Source organism: Mercenaria mercenaria, chromosome 9 (genome assembly GCF_021730395.1).
Source record: "Mercenaria mercenaria strain notata chromosome 9, MADL_Memer_1, whole genome shotgun sequence".
NCBI classification, from domain to species: Eukaryota; Metazoa; Mollusca; class Bivalvia; order Venerida; family Veneridae; genus Mercenaria; species Mercenaria mercenaria.
This window is the reverse complement of record NC_069369.1, coordinates 33,765,562-33,779,742: the sequence shown is the minus strand read 5'-3', so window position 1 is coordinate 33,779,742 and position 14,181 is coordinate 33,765,562. Positions and strand designations below refer to the sequence as shown.

Here is a 14,181-nt window from a genome sequence, read left to right as displayed (position 1 = left end):
TCTAGTAAACTTGCTAAAGGTGATAATAAAATTAGGGTGACTGGTTTTGCAAGGTTTCTAGACGACAAGTATTCTATGCTAGTGGATGATTTAAACTCTGTTTGAAAGCACAGTTTTTGAAAATTAGTTTCAAGGCAGTTACCACCGTACCTCCTGGAACTGAAAGTGGCTCAGGCCTACACATAATGTTCTTGTAAAACTAATCATAGGCCTCACAGGATAATCAAGCTTATGGGTTATATATTTATTCGGTATGTCGGAAACCGTTTCTGCGTTCGAGATTTAAAAGTTCCCGAAATGAGCAATTCATCGGACGCCGTAGCAGTCTGGGCCTGTACATGCACCGACCTGCAAATTAATATGTAGCATTTCCCTGAAATGTTTAACTGCCGTTAATTGAAATTTCATATATATCTTTACAAATCTTGGCGTCGTATTTTTATGCCGACTTTGACTTTGAAAACATATTTCGCATTTGTTCAACTAATAAAAATTACCAAGAAAAATCAATATAAATAAAATACAGACTGACTGAACTGATTAAATTATAATGTATAGTCATGCCTGACATCATAAATATAGTTAATTTGCATTTGGCGCTACAACAACAACTTCACACTGGTGTTTATTTTTCTTCAAACTAAGTGAAACGGGAAATTATTTTGAACATTTAGATTTTTCCACACAAAAAATATACACCATTCAAAAGATATATTTGAAGTGATCGCACCTAATAAAACACATTTGCTTTTAATGACCGGGTTTATGTCTATCTTTTGGACATTTTAACTCATATAAACTTTGTTCAGGGTAAACTATTGGTATAGTTTGATGACCCGGCGTCCATCGTCATGACGTCCGTCGTCCTGCATCCTCTCTCATACGTCCTGTGCCAACAGTTTTACTGAAACATATTCTCCTCTGAAATCACTAGTAAGAATTACACCAAACTTGGTAAAAAGCATCCTAGCATAGACTTCTGTATAATTTGTTCACCAGAGCTAAAAAAGAAAAACATTTAAACGTCTTCTTCTCATGAACCGCTTGATGGATCTTCATTAATCTTGGTTTGTAGCATAATTATAATGTCCTTCCCGAAGTTTATTCAAAAGTGGGTGTTTTTCCCCTTATAAGGGCCGCTAGAGCTAAAATTAGAAATACCTTTAAACGACTTCCTCTCGAGAACTCCTGGATGGACCTTCAAATTCTTGCATTAATATAAGGTTCTCTCCGAATTTTATTCAGAAGGTGGCACTTGGTCCTACTTTTTTTTTTTTTTTTTTTTGGCGTGTGTGTGTGTAGGAGGTTGCAAGAGCTGAAATTAGAAATGACTTTAAATAACTTCTTCTCATAAACTGCTAAATAGATCTTCATCAAACATGATTTGTAGGACCAATAAAAGATCCATTACCAATTTTGTGCAGTTGGACTATTTTAGGGGCGGCTACAGCTCAAGAAAAACGAAATACTTTTAAATGACTTCTTCTCATGAACTGCTTGAAGGAACTTCATCAAACCAGGTTTGGAGCATCATTGTAAGGTCCTTTACCTGATTTGTTTAAAAAGGGACATATGGCCTATTGGCCACGAGAGTTAAAAGTGAAATACATTTAAACGACTTCTTCTCATGAACCGCTTGATATATTTTTATATCACTTTGTCTGTAGCATCATATTGAGGTTTTAAACCAATCCTGTGACATTTTACGACAATTAGTAAAGTGATAAATAGATTGGGTCCAATGTTTTAGCTCACCTGAGCCAAAGGCTCAATGTGAGCTTTTGTGACCACTTGATGTCCGTTGAGCGTCGTCAGTCTGTCAACAATTTCTTGTCTGCACAATAGTGCTTTCATTTATGATTTGAGTTTAACCAAACTTGCAAACAACTTGTATCATCATAAGATATTGGGTCTTTTTTAAACCAGCCATATCCAACCGTGGGTTCCAGAGTTACTGCCCCTGAAAGAGCACAAATTGGCCATTTTGGTCTGTCTGCATGATAGTGGTTTTATTTATGATTTGATTTGAACCAAACTTGCACCAAACTTGTATCACCATAAAATCTGGTTCATTTCTTGAACCAGCCATATTCCTTTATAGATTCTAGAGATATGAAAGGGCCAGAAATTGGCTATTTTGGTCTTGTCTGCACAATAGAAGTTTCATTTATGATTGGATTTTAACCATACATGCACACAACTTGTATCACCATAAGATCTGGTTCCTTTCTTGAACCAGCCATATCGCACCATGGGATCCAGAGTTAGGGCCTCTGAAAGGGGAAAAAATGTGTGTTTTGGTCTTATCTGCACGAAGGTGGTTTCATTTGTAATTTGATTTTAACCAAACTTGTACTAAAGTTGTATCACTATAGGATCTCGATTCCGTTCTTAAACCAGCCATATTCCATTATGGGTTCTATAGTTATGGCCTCTAAAATGGCCAGAAATTGGCTATTTTGGTCTTGTCTGCACAATATAGGACCGGAACGATTACTCGGTTAATCAGATCCGATTCGATTACTTGGTGAAACCGGTTTCAATTTTACAAAACCGCTAATCGCTCTCAAACAATAAACATCCTACAATCCCAGTAAAATGTTTATTATTTCACATTACATCCTTGACAGCAGCATAGACCCGCAGTATATTTCCGCTGAACACACATCAACATAATCAATAGTGACTGTCCCTCATTTGCTTGTGATGCCTGTTGTTGATTTATTAAAAAATACACCAAAATATGACTTATTAATTATCACACTGCTTGCAAACGACAAATGTTCATAAGTTCCTAATAAAGTCAGCTGCCGGGGGTACCTTGATATGGTCGTCAGGAAAGAAAAGAGCATTTGTTTTCAATATGGTGGTCGATTAAGCGGTTCGATTCGATTTCATACAAACGATTAACCGGTTTCAAAATTTTGAAATCGTCCCAACCCTAGCACAATAGCAGTTTCATTTATGATTGGATTTTAATCACCATAAGATCTCGGTCCTCTACCAAGATTATTAAAATTATCCCGCTAGGGTCAAATATAGACCCGCCCTGGGTGTCACATGATTTATATAGACTTATAGAGGGAAAACTTCTTGTACAAAACCACATGGCCTAGGGCTTTAACATTTTGTATGTAGCATCGTGTAGTAGTCCTTTACCAAGGTTGTTCAAATAATCCCCCTTGGGTTTAAACTTGCCCAGTCCCGGGGATACATTGTTTAAATAGACCTGTACAGGGAAAACCATTTAAAAATGCTGAGATATTTAGTATGCGCCATGCTCTAGTGATTTATTATTCAAATCATGACCCTGGGGTCGATATATGCCACGACCAGGGGGTCCCTTGTTTTACATTGACTTATATAGAAAAAATCTTTAAAATCTTTTCGTTCAGAACCATAAAGCCCAGACCTTAGATGTTTAGTATTTAGTATTGTCTGGTGGTCAGCTATCAGATTTGTTCAAATAATGACCCTTGGGTCAAAATTGACTGCGCCCCGGGGTCAACAGGTTTTACATTGACTTAAATAGGGAAAACCTTTCAAAAAATCTTTTCTGAAACCATAAGGCCCGGAGCTTAGATATTTGTTATGTGGCATGCTCTTGTGGTTCTCTACCAAGATTGTTCACATCATGACCCTGGGGTCAAAATAGGCCACACCCGGATGGTCCATTGTTTTACATAGACTTATTTGTTTTTGAAGCAATTAAAAAGAAATTTGGACCACAAGTAGGCCTATAATGTTTGATACCGATTTCAGTACTCATCTTGAATAGTCTCAATCGTGACCTACTGACCTACTTTCTTGTTTTAAGGTACAACTTGGACCACGTTTATAAATTTTGATAAAGATTTCAATACTCATCTTTAATATTCTTAGCCCTGGCCTACTGAAATACTGTCGTGTTTTTGAACCTACAGCAAAGAGATTTGAACCACATGTAAAATGTTTGATACAGATTTCAATACTCAGCTTGAATAATTATAATATTGAACTACTGACCTACTTTCTTGTTTTTAAAGTATAGAAATTTGGACCATCTGTATAATTCTTATACAGATTTCAATAATCATCTTGAATAGTCTTAATCGTGACCTACTGACCTATTTTCTTGTTTTTGAAGGTACAGCATAGAAATTTTGACCACGTGTATAACTTTTTTACAGATTTCAATACTCATCTTTCATATCCTTAATCCTACTGACATACTTTCTTGCTTTTGAAGCTACAGCAAAGAGATTTGGACATGTATAACCTGTATACGTTTTCAACAAACTTCAGTAGTTATCTTGAATAATCTTTACCGTGACCTACTCACCTACTTTCTTTTTGTTTACGAAGCTTTAGCGAAGAAATTTGTTCAAGCAAGCAATTAAACTCAGGTGGGCGATATAGGGGCATCATGACCCTCTTGTTCATACATAAGTTTGCTTCATTGAAAGTCGAAGTACTTTTTAAATAAGCAGGTTAATTCTAAACTGACAGGTTCGTTCAATCATCAGAGGAAAATTGGTTTTAGCGGCTTAAAGTTTACTTACAATATCTTTAGCAGCATCTATTAGTCAGGTACCCAAGCTGACTGATCAGTATATTACACTTCATTTCCTCATTTTATTGGGATTGGGTTGTGTTAAAATGTCAAGTAAAAGTAGGTGTTTTATAAGTTTGTACATTATTTTGTAAATTTCAAGTACTCGAGATTGATTGGGGTTTGTAAGGGAGAAAAACAGAACAAATGCTGACTAGAATAATTTATGTTTTCCAGAATAAGCTTAAGTAACAATTTTAAATAGTACATGAGGGAACTTATTAACAATAACAGAATATGTTCTTACACATAAAGAGTTTTAATGTCTGGATTAAATCTCCAATTCACGTATTCCAGTTATACATTCTGCTGGTTCTTTTAATGAATAATAAACTCCGCTGTACAAGAAAATAAACTGATCTTTTGTCGCCGAATAGCTTAAAGCAATTAATTACTCTAAAATGTTTTTTAAACCTTGAAACTTTGTGGTAATAAGCGTTCAAATAAAATCTATCACAGATATGCATTCCGCTGGAATGACCGGCTCTCGCCCCCGTATCACTGGTATTTGTATAAGTATTTCTTCAAATTTCCTTGCACAGTTTCTGGCAAAATCATCTTCCTCCGGAATCAGCGATTCACGTTTGACAGGATCCGTAAGATCAATGTATATAGGAGAGATCGCCGTGACGTCACGCGTTAACATCTGTTTATCTGGTGGTTGGCAAAACAAATGTTTTTAACACCGTTTGCGTGTTGAATCAGAATTTTTAATTTTTAATAACTTTTTTGCTCATTTATGGATTTTCAAAATTCAAAAAGATTTGAAATACTAACGATCTTCATATTTTTGTATACAAATATCTTTTTTCAAATAAAAACCGTTTTAAATGACATATAATTTTAAAAGCGGCGTAGTGATTTTCACAACCTTTAGAAAAACAGTGTAAGTTAAGCGTTCATAATTAATCCATTTTATTTCAAAATAACAATTAAAAGTAATCAATAAATTGCTTGTTTTATAACCTTTCCATTGATCAAAAAATTATTTATGTAATTTGTGTTTTAAGAAAGTTTAGACCGTTAGAAAAACATCACTGTTTACAAAAAACATGGACGATCGGCTTCTGCCCACCCGATCACTGTCTTATCAGTTCTAAAAATAGAAAATACACCAGATTTGTATACAAACACGATCTCTCCTATTATCTTTGGAACAAGCTGATTTAATAGGTCAACATCTATTGATATCATTTTTCTATTTCTTGTAGGATTACATGCATTGCTAGGCAGCCTCTGTTTTACATGTAGAAATATACTGAGTGAGGTAGACCTTGTATCTAGGAGATGGAGTAACATGGCTCCAAAGTGACGCTTGTGGGCACGGATCTTTAGCTCTAATTCCTTGACTATTATCTTCTTCAGGCCTAAGCAATCGAAACAAGTTTACCATTGTAGATTGTATGACCTGTAGGCCTGGAAGTAAAAGGTAAAAAGACAAATCTATAATGCATGTACCTGCTATCAGTGTGGCACAGGACTGATGTATGAAGACATTCCTTTCATCTGGGCGCAAATGCACACATATTGCATTCGTGAGGTGATATGTTCCTCATCACCCACTTCCCAGGAATGAAATATTAAAATTTTGTTTTATTATACGGAAATTATGATTGGTCTAAACATTACTTTTTTTTTTAAATCAACATAATGGCTCCAATGATTTGTTGAAGTAATCAATAAAATAGAGTATTAACAACAATAAAATATAAACACAGGTTTATTTACTACCACTTTTTCTGTTAATAGACGAACGTTTTACAAGAAAAAAAATGCACCCTGTACCCGACAGTTATTATATCCAAAGAAAAATAGCGTTTGGTGCATGAAATATCAAATTACTAGAGTACAGCGCAGTAGTCTCGGAACCCAGACTGAAATATAGAGTTGTTTTCTGTGATGAAGCTATCCAACTGATTTGCAGTGCCGGTGGATATAACCTGGCCTCATATTCACAAAACATTTTCAGTCTCAGCAGAGTTTGACAGTGAACTTTATTTTTCATTTACGTCTAAATTACATATTTAAATTTACATGTTAAGCTAAAACTACTTTCAATTGACTATTCCGTATTAATCTTGAAGTTCTAGTGAAATTAGATATCAAAATTTCAGTCTCAAACTCAGCTGAGACCCAAAAGATCTTGCACGATAAAGGTTTCATTTATCATTCGATTATAACCAAGCTTGCACACAACTTGTATCACCATAAGATCTCGGTTCTTTTCTTGAACCAGCCATGGGTTTCAGAGTTATGGCCCCTGAAAGGGCAAAACTTGGTTTTTGGCCTTATCCGCATGATAGTGTTTTCATTTATGACTTTATTTTAACCAAACTTGCACACAAGTTGTATCACCATCGGATCTTGTTTGTTTTTTTGAACAAGCCATATCCCACCATGAGTTTCAGAGTTACGGCTCCTGAAAGGACAAAAATGGCTATTTTGGTATTGTCGGCAAGATAGTGGTTTCATTTGTAATTTGGCTTAAACCAAACTTGCACACAAGTCGGATCTTGTTTTTTTTTTTTTTTTTTTTTTTTTTTGAACAAGTCATATCCCACCATGGATTTCAGAGTTACGGCTCCTGAAAGGACAAAAATGGCTATTTTGGTATTGTCGGCAAGATAGTGGTTTCATTTGTAATTTGACTTAAACCAAACTTGCACACAAGTTGTATCATCAGCAGATCTTGGTTCCTTTCTTGCACAAGCCTTATTCCACCATAGGTTTCAGATTTATGGTTCCTGAAAGGGCGTGAACTTGGCAATTTTTGTCTTGTCTGCACAATAGCACTTCCATTTATGATTTGATTTTAATCAAACTTGCACACAACTTGTATCACCATAAGATCTCAGTTCTTATCTTGAACCAGCTATGGGTTTCAGAGTTATGACCCCTGAAAGGGCAAAAAATGGCTTTTGGTCTTGTTTGCACGATAGCGATTTCATTTATGACTTTATTTTAACCAAACTTGCACACAAGTTGTATCACCATCAGATCTTGGTTCCCTTTTTGAACAAGCCATATTCCACGATGAGTTTCAGAGTTACGGCTCCTGAAAGAACAAAAAATGGTTATTTTTGTATTGTCGGAAAGATAGTGGTTTCATTTGTGATTTGATTTTAACCAACCTTGCACACAACTTGTATCACCATCAGATGTTGGTTCTTTTTTTGAACAAGTCATATTTCACCAAAGTTACGGCTCCTGAAAGAGCCAGAAATTGCTATTTTGGTCTTGTCTGCACAATAGCAGTTTCATTTATGACTGGATTTTAACCAAAGTTGCACACAAGTTGTATCACTATAAGATCTTGGTTCTTTGTTAAACCAGCCATATTCCACAATGGGGTCCAGAGTTAGGGCCCTTGAAAGGGCCAGACATTGACTGTTTTGGTCTTGTTTGTCTGGAGCATTTCTTCTACATGCATGGAGGGATTTTGATGCAGCTTGGCACAATATTTAACCATCATGAGATGGAGTGTCATTCGCAAGAACCAGGTCCCTAGTTTAGAATTACTCACCTTTATTGTTACTATAGATAGCTTATATTGTAACTTTTTATTACTGTTCATAGGAAAAAATCGGAACCACTTTTCTGTAGTACAACATGCATGTTACTTCAAATTTTGAGGTGCATATTTTGACCTAAATATACCCGGTTTTTTTTTTTTTGGGGGGGGGGGGGGGGGGGGGGTTAGTGGACTTAGAATTTTTTGTAAGATTAACTTATCTTTGTTGTTACTATAAATAACTTTTATTGTAACTTTTTTATAATTGGCCGTAAGGAAAATCCAAGACCACTTGTCTGTGGTTCAACATAGATGTTATTTTCAAATTTTAGATGTATATATGCATTTTAAATAGTGATTTTTAGACATATTTACCTGTATGCTTACAACCTGGTGAAATTTCTTGTTATTGATGACATGTAGGCAATATTACTCAGGTGAGCGACCCAGGGTCATTATTACTGTCTTGTTTGCGTATTTTGTAACAAATTTCTCTTCGAATATTTATTGATAATTTAAAAACTATTATTCAACTATAAGTATTTTTTAAAAAGAATGATAATGTTTAATGCTGAGGTCAAAATACATGTTAATTTGAACCTTCTGCATGTCAAATATTTTTGAAAATTCTATTCATATGTTTTTAGTTGTTACTTATTTCTAAAAAAACGCCATATCGATTTTGTTAACGTAAACACACTAAAAGCACCGCCTTAAAGAAAGACGTACGCTAGAGTCTCCGTATATGAGATGGGCGAAATTTTTACCAATAACAGAATTTCTTCGAACTTTCCATATTGCAAGACAATCATCTAAGAAACAAAGATATGCAATAAAAATCATAGGTCACCAGTATTGAAAAAGAGTTACCTGTCCTTGAAAACAGCATTTTTTGGGGGGTGGGGGGAAGGATTTCGCCAATCTCATGAACAGAGAATCTAGCATACGCATTAACCCCAATAAATTTACAGAGGAATATGCGAAAGGCGTTTAATGGGATATTCAAATAAATTTTACTGCCAATGTGACGATGGCATACTAGTTTGCAAAAGCGTCCCATACTGACAAAGTAATGGTTTAAAATTTATATTTAAATTATTGTTCTTCAGCAGAGTTTTGTTTTTATTTTAGTTTTTACGTATCAGAGACAATATGTTTTAGTCTGATAAAAATGTGCCATGACCAGAGAGTGTGAGAGTTAAAAGCAGAAGTATTTTATTTAGTAGACATGAAATGACAGCCGGTAATTTCCGTTCAATTACGTATTGTACGTATATGATTTCGGCGTTCTCCGGTTATTACGGACACTATTTCTCATCTGAACTAAATTTACGGCCCAAGAGTGCCGAAATAGCAGACGAGAATAGCACGGAAGCTACCGAATGACATTAGAGAGTTTGAGATTTCAACCTTCGCCTTCCCCTTCAACGTCTCTTGCGAAGTTAACGTATGAAGTTGAAGTTCGATTAAAATTCCTTGAGATTTCAAACATTAGAATAATCCGCCCATTCAATTTATCCATAATTATGATCGTTTTTTTCGTGCATTTTGATATCAATTGTCCGAAAGGGCAGGAAATTTACAAGAGGTTTTAAAAATGAAAAAATGAAAATTAAATAAAAAAAACATTTCAATTAATATAATCATCGCATGGATATTAGAGCGATTACCAAAAAAAAAAAATAAAAATTAAAAATAAATAAATAAATAAATAAATAAAAATATATAAAACGATTAAACAATGTGAGAAATGTAAAAACTCGTTAGTGTTGCTCCAAACATTTAGGTTTTATATAAAATTATGTCAGTATAGTCAGTATACAATGCACGATTGTAAATCATACACGAGAGGAGATAAAAATGATTATTACATATCTAAAATTATTTTCCATTGGATTTCAATGGACCGCGATCGTGCAATATTTTTCCATATCATGACGTTGAACGCTTTCATATCGGACTAGTCCCAATCCGTGACTCTAGTTACCTCCCTTGCGGATCTCGTTTCTTTAGATTTTTGTTGCTATTGTTTGTTTGTTTAATTTGTAACTTATGCAACATTTTGTTTACTTTTACACTTCAATTAATCTGACCTATTAGATACTGGCACGTAGTAATTTATCAGACTGAAATGAAATGAAAGTTATAATTACGTCATGAGTTGGACTAATATAGGACGTGGAATGTTTTCTTAACGTTGTAATGGAAAGAATCGCGTGACGTCCATGGCGTCCACGCGCAAGTTGCGACAACAAGTTCACGTCATTTTCGCGGAAAATATTAATGCGCGTCAGTTTGATTTGTTTGTTGCGTTTCGGAGATTTTTTTCCGTATTTTTTTCCTGTCTTTCGTGACAGAACGATAATTTAAATATAAATTAATCATTTGACAGTGGATATGTAATAAAAAGGTTATCAACTATGTATGTGGATATATGCACTCGTTCTTTCGCAGACAATATTGCGCTCCTAAAGTCGCGCAATATTACCGCTGCAGAACTCGTGCATATATCCACATACAAAGTTAATAACCTATAATGATCATATCAAAGTGAAAATGACACTCTGTATGACTCTGTATAATGCCAAACTCTCAGACAGCACAATATGATTTTAATATACTATTTTATAGGTAAAGCATCTGCGGATCCAGGAATTTTGGTTAGAGGGACACCAACATTAAAGAGGGGGTCACCTATTTCAGGTGGGGGGGGGGGAGGTAGTGGAGGGGGAGGTAGTGGGGGGGGGGGGGGGGTAGAGTCACACAGAGTTTCAAGACCGACTTTCTTGGTAAAATGTAAGAATCAAAGGGGGAATCAACCCACAATGTCCCTCTGCCAGGCTCTGGTTCCGTGCATTTAAAGAATGGAGTTATCCCATACGGCTAACAGGAAACGTCTCTCATCATGATATCATAGATCTGAAATTGTCTGATACTTCAGAAGAATTTTCCGTCTTATTAGTACCATTTTATGTTTATAATTAAAGCGCAATTGTCGTATTAAGTGTCCGACAGAAACAGATTGATTTTATTTGGATGTGAAAATAAAATGTTCCACCAAATGATAATCGCGCGTAATTATTTATTTTTCAAGTAAAATAACTGTCATGCCATGTGCCTCCATCCAGTTTTCAGTCTTTGATGCCGAGTATGTGGACAGAGTAGATGTAAAAAGAATGAAGTTTCGACTTTCGTGATATCACATCTTAGGACGTTCAAAACTTCACTTCATACGACAAAAAGGCCCATCTGGTATAATCGATACCGCCTGGGGACACAAATATGCCGTAGAAGTTAAAGTTTGAACAAAATCTCAAAGTTTCTCAAAATCAGTTGATAACTTCATACTTCCAGGTTCAATTCAATGTATTTAGTTAAAATCATTAGCCATACAAAACTTCATTATTCTTATACCTATTGATAGTGTTTCGCATCAAATTTAGTCTAATTATATATATGGATAATCAAATAACTTAATAAGCAGAATCCTGAAACTAAGCTTTTTATTTCGCATAGTAATAAAGAGAAGTCTTAGGCTTACGTGATATTACATGGAAAACTTTAGTAGCAACGTGTGATATAAATAAAATACACGCATATCGGTGACGTTTTACCCAAAATATATATGAGAGAAGTTGAAGGGGAAGGCGAAGTTTGAAATCTCAGACTCTCTAATTATATGGTCCACTACTTTAAGGTATCCGGTCCACAAATAAGCAAGTTCAATATAACATATAATAGTTCAATATAACATATAATATTAGTTCAATATAACAGTGCTATCAAAATATATCAAATATCGAAGTCTGGTAAGCGCATATAATTTTGGTATCATTTTAATGTGTATTGTCTACTGAGAAAGAAAAAATAAATTACATGATAAAATATATTATAGAATTTTCATTTTTTACTTAATAGTTTTAATGATACTGCAAAGGAAATCCAGTTATTACAATGTAAGATTTATCATGTAGCAGTCAAAAACCTGACTGTAATAATACGTGCATATTATTATGGTCATCTTATTTACTAATTCTTGTCCAGCAGAAACAACTCTTTCAAATGATACCGAAAAAGCATGGGTCACCAGGCATCGAAATCTTACCTATTTGTGGTCGGATACCTTAATATCAACGTATTCAGTAATATCTATTAATCTATTTTGGTTTTATGCTGCATTGCGTGGCCCGCAGAATGACAAATTTTACATCTTACATTGTAAAAAAAAGAATTGTTAAATAGTGCCATATTTCTGTCATATTACATTTATATGTATCATTTCTTTAAATATAATGTGACGATCCAATTTGGAATTAGGTAGTATTACATTTTCTTTTTTTCTATTGTAAGAACAACAGTTATTTCATACTAGTAAGTAACTAATATTAAGCAAATTTTTTACTCACATTCATCCGTTCAATGCATAACATGAGCCGTGCCATGTGAAAACCACCATAGTGGCTTGGCGACCAGCATGGATCCAGACCAGCCTGCACATCCGCGCAGTCTGGTCAGGATCCATGCTGTTCGCTAACAGTTTATCTAGTTCCAATAGGCTTTGAAAGCGAACAACATGGATCCTGACCAGACTGCGCGGATGCGCAGGCTGGTCTGGATCCATGCTGGTCGCAAAGCCACTTTATTATACCTCACATAAATGTCTAATGCAAATTTCCCATTAGTTTAACTTGAATAATATATCATATTCCCCAGTGATTTTATATCACATGCGCAAAATCGTTATTTTCAGTTCCTGCGCAGGTGATATGATCCATAATTTCATATCACATGCGCAACAGCGTCATTTTGTTTTTCTGCGCATGTGATATTATTTTTTCATATCACCCGTTGAGAGATTGATACTTTCGCATTGATTAAAAGACTGAGTCGATAAATTTTCAGACGAGGCGCTTATATAATTATACGTTAGGATTAAATTACCCTTTTCTGGTGCTCTTGCATGTGCGAACACGGCTGAATTTTTTTATGCTACGTGCAAAATATTTCGAAAACAATTTTTCATCAAATATTGAATCGAAACTACCACAATAAGTTTGAAAATGATCTAACTAAGAAAATGAGTGCTCACACTTACATGTTTCATTTAGAAAAAAAGAAAGTTATCACCATTTTTCGAATGTTACTGATTGACGCAATATGAAATATTAGAATAAATATAGGGGTCAGCGATATGTAAGCGTCTCGACTAAATTTATCAAAAAAAGTCTTATTACACAGCAAAGTCGCCACAAATTATGAGTGCTAACAAGTAAAGACTCTTTAAGTCTGTCTTCATTATTTGGTTAGTAATTACTTTTAATGTTAAATACATTATTATGTTGATTTTCCAGTAAATGCTTTGACCCTTATACGTTTTCGGTATAATAAAATAAATATTGCATTCCTGAGAGGGCGATATGAAAAACGTTCACCCCTCGAAATATGAATATAGACCTCGGCTGGTGCCTCGGTCAATATTCATATATCTCGCGGTGAACATTTTTCATATCACCCTCTCAGGAATGCAATATTTATATAATGTTGGTTTTCTCATGGCGCGGCTCAAATACGTTATTAAGTTTGCTACTGCTCCTGCATGCTTATTGTTCCGTGACTGCGCTAATGATATATCCTTGTCTGGTCAAAGTTCGTGGATACAAGAAACAGCCATTTCAATATTGAATGAAATCAGTACACAGCAACAAATGTATACTTACAATTAAATATTTAATCCATATCTTTTTAAAAGACATGCAAAAAGCGTGAAAAAGACCACAAACCTTCCAGAGATATGCAGAACAAAACATGTATTTCTATTAGTTAAATATTTTTGACTTTAGTTAACCTACTTTCATTTCGTGTAAGTTCGTGGATAACGTTATCAGTTTATGTGCTCACGAGAATTGACAAAACCAAAACCACGATGCTGTCAAGTTAAAATGTAAACAAAGCCGACGAGATATATTTGGGAAATAAAAATGCCATTCTATGGTATAATTTAAGGGGATTATGAGTAAGGGGCCATTTGGGATTAGTAAATACGAGGTATTTCTGCATGCTTGGGCTTTTAGTGGTGTTC

General features: G+C 34.8%; 1 protein-coding gene across 1 annotated transcript in view; it reads left to right on the top strand.

Annotated features, from left to right (window-relative positions):
- The window catches only part of LOC123546892 (SH3 domain-binding protein 2-like), a 106,493-nt gene extending 93,939 nt beyond the window's left edge, over nucleotides 1–12,554 (top strand). Inside the window, exon 13 of the transcript XR_008372383.1 lies at nucleotides 11,800–12,554. The gene's annotated coding sequence lies outside the window, so the exon portion shown is untranslated. The remainder of the gene's footprint in view (nucleotides 1–11,799) is intronic.
- Nucleotides 12,555–14,181: the final 1,627 nt, after the last annotated feature.